This window comes from Diabrotica undecimpunctata, chromosome 7 (assembly GCF_040954645.1).
Source record: "Diabrotica undecimpunctata isolate CICGRU chromosome 7, icDiaUnde3, whole genome shotgun sequence".
NCBI lineage: Eukaryota > Metazoa > Arthropoda > Insecta > Coleoptera > Chrysomelidae > Diabrotica > Diabrotica undecimpunctata.
The window spans coordinates 149,624,397-149,634,533 of NC_092809.1; positions in this window are offsets into that span (position 1 = coordinate 149,624,397).

Genomic DNA, 10,137 nt, shown 5'->3' on the forward strand with positions numbered 1-10,137 from the left:
TCTGTGGCTATATGGATGGTTTGTTTGGCTGTAATCATCAGTATCTTGAAAACGAATAAAGTATAGTTAAAAGAAACATATCTTGAAAAATCTTCGTCCACCGTGTTGTCGAGTTGTGGGTTTTCATAATTTTCTACCAGTGATATATTTTCTATCTCTTGAAAAACTTGCACTTTATAAAGAATGTTTTATATAATTTTTGAAAATATATTTTTTGCCAACTTTTGTTCATCATATGATTAACAGAAAGAACTGAAATTTTGCTTGCCATGTCATTCGAACTAGCTGACGACGCCGTGTCATAAAAATTCATATTTCTTTCATGTATACATCTTTTTTAAGTAAGAATTGAGATTTCCTCTAAATACGTCTTAATAGATCTCGTTCTAGGCTACTCTCCATCGTGTGCATGTGGAGCTTTAGTTTGAGGGGAATGAATAAAAGAATTTTTTTTTCAAGTAGTATTTATTGGGCGAAAGATCATGAGATCTAGTGAATCAAAGCAATGAACTTTTATTTGGTTATCATTAAATGGACCAACGTAATTCTGGCTTTATATAGTTTCACAATATCTTATTAAAAAGTGGTTTAGGGAGCTTGATCTATAAGGCAAAACATGTGTACCCATCTGGATGTATCGCACGTCGGTCCTATTACCCCTAATAAACATCAAAGATGATCTGCTTTTAAAAGTATTACCCCCTATTAGGAGAATTCCAACAGTGTAATGCAGAGCCTTGCCATATAAAATAGAAAAACCCATCTTTTACCACGGGTCGCTTTGTCACGGCCTTTGTTCATACCCAAACATCACTACAATTCATCACTGACAAGACAATTGTATTCTATTCGAGATCCTAGTTCAGTCGTCTTTTGCACCAAACCACCCGATTATATCGTAACCTAGAATTTAGAGGTAGAATAAACTAGTGATGTGAAATAAATCAAAAACTTCTAATACGACGATTAATGGTTTCCCTTATAATAGGCTTTCCATGCACTCGAAATCATTGGTCTGCAGTTGACGCAGATGTGAGTAGGTCCCGATAAGACAAAAGTCTAAGACGGCGATCTTGGTGTGGGGCCGCTCTTTTGACACGCCCTGTAGCTTTAGCTCTTCAAGTAAGGCCTTCCTGATTCCATGCCCGACAACGAACCACAATCGTATTAATACGTCTGTGTATCTAGTAGCTATTTTTCTAAAGGACAAATCGGCCTCACACAAGCTCACTATTCGCCCTTCCTATCAAAGTAAAATGTAACTAAACTATGTATGTAAAAAATATAACTAAACTGTTAAAAATTTGCTCGTATTCTTAATCTAGAAAGAATTAGCTAATTAAAGAAGCTTTTTTCATCGTATTTTACTTAATATTATATTTAAGATGATGGCCAGCTTGGGATTAAACAACAAAAACAACATTAGTTACAAGGAATGGGCTAGCGTGCCATCGATAGCCAGACTCTTTAAAGTCGAGTAGACTAAAATGTTTAACTCTACTTAAACTGTAGGTTACATGAGTTTCTATGCCTTAGGGGAAGCCAATCTTATGCCCTGCAGTGAACCTGGCTGAAATTCACAACAGCAACACAAGTGATTTGTCGGACAGGCATAACCATGTCACCTCGTTTCCTAAACCGAAAGCGATACACAAAACACAAAAGAGTGCTCTACACTCAACAGGTAGTTGTCTGCTAATCTCTACTATACGCCTAGCGAGACAAGGTATTCGGCACCGGTTCTACAAAAAAATTAGGATATAAACCCCAAACCTATATACTACATACGACAAAATGTGACTCTCACATGTGTCTCCAATCAAAATAGTTTATCTGTACCAAAATTATCAAAGAAACTATATTCCAAAGGGATAAAATCAAATCAACATACATACTCGAAAACAAAAACATGGGATAGAATATACTAATTACTTGAGAATGAACTATTGTCCTGATCTGACACAAAAGGCTTTAAATCTTTAACATGCCACTTACCAAGATCAGAACCATTTAAATCTGACAAAAGATATACTACTGGTGACAATTTTTCCTTGACAGTTGCTACAATATACTTTGGTGCTAGTTTAGACATACACTTGTTGACTGCACAAGACAAAACCTTATTTCTTTTCCAAACTCTATCACCCACTTAAAATTAGACTTCAATTAGCACCTAGGGAGCTAATATGGAGTTATTTATTGTGAAGACGCTAACCTCCCTATGGTGACAATATTAGATTCTTTTGATGTTTGTTTTTTATAATTATCCAATACTAACCATCATTTTATATAAAAATACGAAGACGACCTGGCAATACAATTATCTATAAATATATTACTTTGTTTCTTGTCCTTATTATTTATTTTTTTTTTTCGGTAATCTTTCGAATTATTAGTAAGAGTATTCTGGTTAAGCCAGTTTCTTTGATTATTTACATGAAAATAATAACAGAATTAATCTTATTTAAGAGTTGACATTTTTTATAATTATGTTAGATATTAACAAAATAATAATTAGCATATTTCCATGTAAACTAGTAAAATATAAATTCCCAAACGTCACACATTTTATTTTAAAACACAAGTCACATGCGATGTCTTCATGGCCTGAGTCCTTGATACAGGTTTTTTCATGAAAGACTTCATCAGCAAACTGGGTAGTATTCGTACCCTTATAGAAAAATTCAAAAAAATTGTAAACTAACTAAATACTAAAACAGCAAAATAAAAGGTGAAAAGGTATTAAGTCAATATTTTCGTTTTATATTACGATTCGGACTCATAGTTCAATGTCAGATTTATAAATATTCAAAGAATTAAAATATACACGATTTTATTACTAGAGCTGATTGAAATATAGACCAGACACTATCTGTTTTGGTTTGGGTAAATCGTATATTATGATCCTATTTTTTGCTTTAATCAGTTTGAAACTTCAAAGTACGTGCAAAAGAGCTTTGTTGAATTGGAAGAGACAAAATTCATTTGAACAACTTAGTAAGAGTAACTTTGCTCCAATTTTAAAAGAAGCGGTAGATACTTTTAAACCATCGGTTCTCTTAAGTGGTTTTAGAGTGTGTGGTCTCTGTCCCTGGATCGCGGATAGTATTAACTACAGCAAATGCCTAGGTAAAAAATATACCGTAGATAAATTTAGCGAAACCACAACAGAACTAATCAATTTGACTGATTTTTGCAACATATGCGATAAAGATACTTTACAGCTCTTAAAAGAAATCAGAAAAAATGGAAACTCTGATAACACTAGCAAAAGTTTTAGGGTACTACTTGATCTATTTAACATTTTACATCCAAATAATGAAGAAGGCGATAATTCACAAATTGTAATAGATAAAATGTTTTTGGAAGATATGTCTGTAGTAGAGAAGAGAACAGCGATGGCTTTAACGTACGATATAGAATCTGTACCAGTTATTCTTTTGGAAGAAGTTCCTGAATAAAATACAGAAGTGGCACAAAGTTTAGCACTTTACTCAGAAAATACTCAAGAAAGAATCACAGGGACAATACCAATCCGGGACAACTTCTTGTGCACATTAAGCTTTGCAGATGAACAAGTGGTAACGGCTCAAGATGAAGAAGATCTGTGCTATATGCTCCGAAAATTAGAAAAGGAATACACAAAAAATGGACTGGAAAAAAATCTAGAAAAGACCGAATATTTAACAACAGAGCAAGAACCAGTGAGAAACTTGGAAATGGACGATAATAGGGCAATTAACGGCACTGACAAATTCAAATATTTAGGATTCATACTCTCAAAAAATGGAACCACCGAGCAAGAGATAACCAGCAGATTAACACAGACAAGAACATGTATTAAACAAATGAACGGGGTACTGTGGGATAGACAGATTACCAGAAATATAAAGAAGAGAATTTATAACACCTTGGTAAGCAGTATAATGACCTATGGAGCAGAGAATTGGGTAATAAATAAACGAAACAGGACCAAAATCACAGCAACTGAAATGGAGTTCGTGAGAAGAAGCTGCAGAGTGACAAAAATGGATCGCATCAGAAATGAGGAGATAAAACGAAGAATGGCAGTAGAACAAGACATACTCAGCTACATCGAAGAAAAACGTTTAATTTGGTATGGACATCTGAGAAGAACAGATCATATAAGGTGGATAGCAAAGATTTTTAATTGGAGTCCAATAGAAAGGAGGAAAAGAGGTAGACCCCGAAGATCATGGAGAGATGAAGTGGACGAGGCCATAGAAAGACGAGACCTTAGAGATGGAGAATGGCAAAACAGAAAGGACTGGAGACGTTGGCTGAAAGAAGGAAAGCGGCGATAGCTGTAAAAATCCTTATATAGATAGATAGACAATCACAGGATCCGCTGCCATTTCAACATTTTACTCCACTAGTCAAAACTCTATAAATAAGAGCAGTAACATGGAAGGTTGTTTTCTTTGGGCAAGAACTCCTAAACGTAATGAAATACGTAATACCCAAAGATCTAGTTTTGTAATTTCTTCTTCACTTTATAAACGAGAACTAGAGGAAAAGGAACGCGAAAGAAATGAAAAGGAGCGAAAAAAGTTAGAAAATAAAGCAGAACAATTTCTGAAAAGTAAAGAAAATTCCTTGTAAGGAAAAAGTGTTAAACGAAATACTAAGATTAAGGTACTCAAAGAAACACCTTTATTTCAACGGAAACCTAGTATTTTAGAGGACTTAAAAGTAAACAAGCTTTCAAATAAAGAAGATGATCGACAGCTCCATGAAAACATATGGAAATAGGTCAATTCCAAAATCACGTTAGAAATCTGTCAGTATTAGGATTTGATCCAGAAGTTCCAGAACTCCGCTCACCACCTAAAGATAATATTTTTATGGGTAAGGGTATATGCTTTACATGTACTGGAAACTTTTCCCTGGTTAGGTTTGGAGTTAAATGCCAGAAGTGTTCCAGAACATTTCGCAAGGGATGTTTTGAAAAATATGATTTTTATAAAATATATTTTGTTTGTAAAACTTGTCTTAAACGATTTGTATAAAAAATATTGTTTTTGTAAAATTTGTTTTTAAGAAATATATAAATAAATGACACTTTGTACGTAAGTACTTATGTTTCAGTTTATTTTTCAATGCTCAATCAATATTTTGATATAAAAATTATGCCAATTACTGGGTGCCAATGATTGAGTACACTGCCAATTACTACGTGCCAATAACTAGAATATAACTGTCAATAATTAGGAAATGTATATAATGTCTAAAATAACCCATTTTTGCATTATTTTCCTCAATATTTATAAAAAAAAATGACATTTAATCTGTGTTCAGTAATAATAGTAAACTATAAAAAAATTCAAAATATCCCCTATTATGTTACCTATATTAGCAAATCTATGTTTAAGCAACTTTTTTCGGTAAAGTGCCAATAACTGGGCGGTTTACTCTATATGAAAGAGATAGAACTTATATATCAGACGCAAGATGGCTCTCCTAGGATGTATAACACTATAGTTCACCACTACCCGGAAGGAATCTATTTATTCACATTCGAAAAATGTAATAATATAATATTGTACATGACTAAGCCATAAGTAAAAAGAAATCTATTGTATTCTCTTATAAATTTATAAATTTAATTAAGTTATTTTATCAAATAGTCTCTTGTCAAATAATTGTTGTTGTAGTAAAACTTTTTTAAAATTGTTGTGTAATATATAATTGATAGCACAAGTATCACAAGAAGTTGTGTAAGGCATAACCACCAAAATAATTCTGATGACAGTCCGAAACCATGCTGTATCCCTGCGAACATAAAACGATTATTGGCAGATATTATCACAATCTACAGTTATAAACTGTTTTGTATTATGATTCATAAGTAATGTAAATTATTCTTTTACAAATCAAGAAACAAACAAAAAGGTCAGCCCGATGAGGTTTTATGCCTACTGTTTCATGATTTGTGAAAGAGTGTGTGCCAAGTGTGCATCGCACACGGGCGGCCAACAATAGGGGCGGCCAAAAGCGGTCTACTGATGATAATACTTTTTTAAAACGAAAATAAATTTAAATAATTAAATAGTAATGATTCAGATAATTCTGTGAACTCTAATATTCCAAACAATAATAATTATTCAGTACGTGATAATACTCTAATGCGTTTTATGTATAAGTCCTCCTTTTTTTCATCCTAATCTAAAAAAAATGTCAGAAAATATTATTTATTGTGTGAACTGACGCCCTTTTGCAGGTACAGTCATAAAGCAGTTTCGGGAATACTTTTTAATTCAAAGCGGCTGGCGACTTTCGGACTTCAGTTATTTGGAATTTCACACGTAGATACTTTACAAGAATTTAGGCAAGTGGTTGAAAAGTTTCTGTTATAATATTGTTAATATGGTTATGTTTATAGATGGGTTATTATGTCTTATGTTCAGTCTTAGTTCAGAATTCGATGAATTTAAACACGCTTTTGATAAACGATTTTGTTTGTAAAATATAGTAGTGTACCCGATTCTTTTGCACAGTAGGCACTGTATTTCGAAGTAACGTCGAGATCAGGCAATTTTATTCGTATACGCGTTACGGCTACATATTATTTGGAGAAACACTATTTGGACAACTTATTTGAAGTGTTTTTGGATGTATTTTGTTAAAGTAGCCCGGCTTCTTTCTTAAGTGATAATTTCAAAATGTCCGAAAGAAAAAGAAAAAGAAAACGACTTTCGGGCTTTCAACATAGAAAAATAAAAGAGGCAAAAACTGAGGAAAAAAGCTAACATAGAAGAAGAATTCCCTAGCTCCTCTACCGAACGAATTAGAAGAAGAAAAGTACATTTTGAGTATGAAGGAGCTGATGAACCTATAGTATCTCCGGAATTGTCATTTAAAATAAATTTTTATTTTAAGATTTTGGATGCTGTCATAACAGCAATTGAAGAACGGTTTCAATTACTTCAACAACACACAGACATTTTTAGTGTAATATATGGCATAACCAAAGTTAAAAACGATGATGAACTTAAAACCAATTGTGAGAAAGTGAATCAAGCCCTTACAGACATAAACAGCTCAGAGACTGAGATTAGTGCAACCGATTTATATGAAGAAATTAAAGCTATTCAACAATTTTTTTTGCAGAAAAAAGTCCTAGTGATATTCTTGAATATATTTACGAAAATAATCTTGTATCAACATTTCCCAACTTAACTTTAATTGTACGTATATTCCTGATTCTAACTGTTACTGTAGCTACGGGTGAGGGGTCGTTTTCAAAACTTAAGATTATTAAAAACTATTTGCGATCCTCAATGAAGCAAGATAGACTTTCTGCTTTAGCAATGTTATCTATAGAACATGAAGTGTGTGCGGCATTGGACATTAAAGATATTGTCAAAAAGTTTTCCGATACGAAATACCGAAAAGTGCGTTTTTAGTTTTTTATGTGTTTATGCTTCTATTCACGGTTTATTTGAATTAAATGGACGTTTAAATTAGGATATTAAGAATTAGGATATACATATTCTGGACGTTGGATCATGATTATTAAATTAGGATAAAGGACGTTTAAATTAGGATATTAGGATGGGATATTAGGATATTAGGATATACATTAGATTAATATATGGACATCGGATCATGGAGATTAGTCTAAATGTTCAATTCAGTATTTATCTATTTACAAATTATTATTGTTATATTATGCATCTTCTGCACATTTCTTTAAATAATAGTATGTATGTGTAAAGTGTTGGAAGGGGGGCGGCAAATATTAAGTTGCACATAGGCGGCCAATACCTTAGCGGCGGCCCTGGATGTTTATTACATTAGTAAGCCATTTATGAATACGTCGAAATTAAAACTGAATGTCTGTTGCAGAACGTCCGTTGAAGAACGTCATAGGTTCTAGAACCTCTATGACGATGTGAATTTTTCAGACTCCGTATAGGTGTGGTGTCCTAGTATTGTGTGTGGTATTAATTTTCTTCTTGGGTAGTCTATCAGGTGTTCCTTGAATTTGTGCAGAGTTTTATATATTTTGTTTTTCATTGATTTGGTTGGATTATTTGTTAATTTCTGTGACCAACTGTTGAATTTGCTGATATTAATTTTTTGTTTTTGTTCATAATTACAGTTGCGGACTATTTGTCAGTTGGTGATGATATTATGTATTCATCTTCTTTTAGAGCTTTGACAGCTTTGCGTTCTTCTTTACTAATGTTTGCTTTGGACTTTCTCCAGTTCCTTTTTGAACAGTACACTATATTCTTCCTTTTCATGTGTTGGTAGTACTTGACAGACTTTTTTAACTGTACTACTTATGTACAATTTCCGAACTGATAGGCATGTGACAGTATAGTTCAGACCTGTTGAGAGCAACAGGTTTTCTGTTACGTTCAACTATTTTGAGGATAGATTGACAGCTTTTGAGCTGTTTGTTTTGTTTCTTATTAGGTTGTTATAATATTTTTGTTTTTACTGATGTTTTCTAACAGGCTGCTAAATTTTTTAATGTGTGTAGTTCGTTATCTCTTGAGTGTGTTAGTGTATACTATGTATACAGTGTGTTATTCTATTATACTCAGAATTTAATATTTTATAATCCGTAGAGTTCTCAATACTTATAAGTTTAAAATTAATGAAATAAATTAAACCAATGCTATTGAATCATTACCCTTATTATGGCTTAAACTTAATCTAACCTACGATGGTTCTAAGGCAACATCATTCCTAAAGGCCTAAAGCTAAGGCCAGCTTATTCAAGTAGAAGATAAGACAGAATCCTACACAGACAGACCCAATTTAGTCATAATAAGGGAGAGGATACAATTTCACAGATTTAATTTGTTTTTAATTAAACAGAAAATTGGAAGTATTGAAGACTTTCTGTATTATAAATTACTAATTTCTAATTATGGATCAAAGTAGTAATGATTTTCGTAAACAAAACTTTGAATTAGCCATGGACTTATCCCTAAATTCGAGCCCTAGTCTTTGTGAGCAAACCTCTCCATTCTTAACGGTCTGTAGTCATTCTCCTACACACTCGACTACCAAGGAGATTCATGACGTTGAATCGTTGATTCATGACAAGCATTGAATACATTTCTAATGGACATCAACAATATCAACAATGGCATCAAAAAAAGAATCATCAAATTATTATATGATAGTGCCAAAAACACACGTACTCTAATAAAAAGGCGTTGTAAGAAAAAAAAACCTTCTTACAAAGGTCCAAACCAAATATGACAACAAACAAAAGATATCAAAGAACTGCATCTATAAAATACCCTGTGAATCCAGCAATTTCTATGTAGGAGAATTCGCAAGACCACTAATTGTCAGTGTAAACGAGCATGAAACATACATTAAAAACAGGGACTTAGACAAATCATAAATATGCAAACATGCCTGTGGCAATAACTACAGAGTACAATGGAAAGAAACATCAAAAACCATAAAATAAATAGACATAAAAAAGGTAAAATCAAAGAAGTAGCCCTTATCATACTTAACGAAGAAAAATGGGCAGGAAACCCATCAGAAAAATGTAGTATATTTTGACTGCCAATACTAAAAGAAGAAATCAACAACAATAATATATATCAACAACAGCGGAGTAAGAAATTTTGAGACATTCGTCTTTAACCATACACAACACACGTATACAATATACGAACGCTCTACACCATAGTGAAAAAAATCCAACTCTATATCTTTTCAGCCAAAGTATGGCTACATTGTCTATAACATTTTATGCTCCGTAATTTCAGGTGACGAAGTTAGAATGCAGATTTCAGTATTGTGAATATATAAAAGTATGTTTCTTTCAAAAATTACACTAAAACACAAAGAAGCGCTTACTTTATTATAAAAAATATAAATATGTGGTGTGCAAAGTCACCTGCTAGTGTCGGGTGATTTTGTCTTAAGCTTCATTTTACGTTTATTGTCTATGATTATTATTGTTTGTGCTACTGTGCTCAATATCTGCCTTTAATTTTCAAAGTTAATTTTTGTTTTGTGTGCTTATCGCCACAAAATTTATTACAAATAAAGGCATTAGCATTCGTAAGAAATACTGCATCCAAGTGTGTCAATTTTCAATTTTGTGAACTAGCATAAGCCCATAAAGAACTTTGA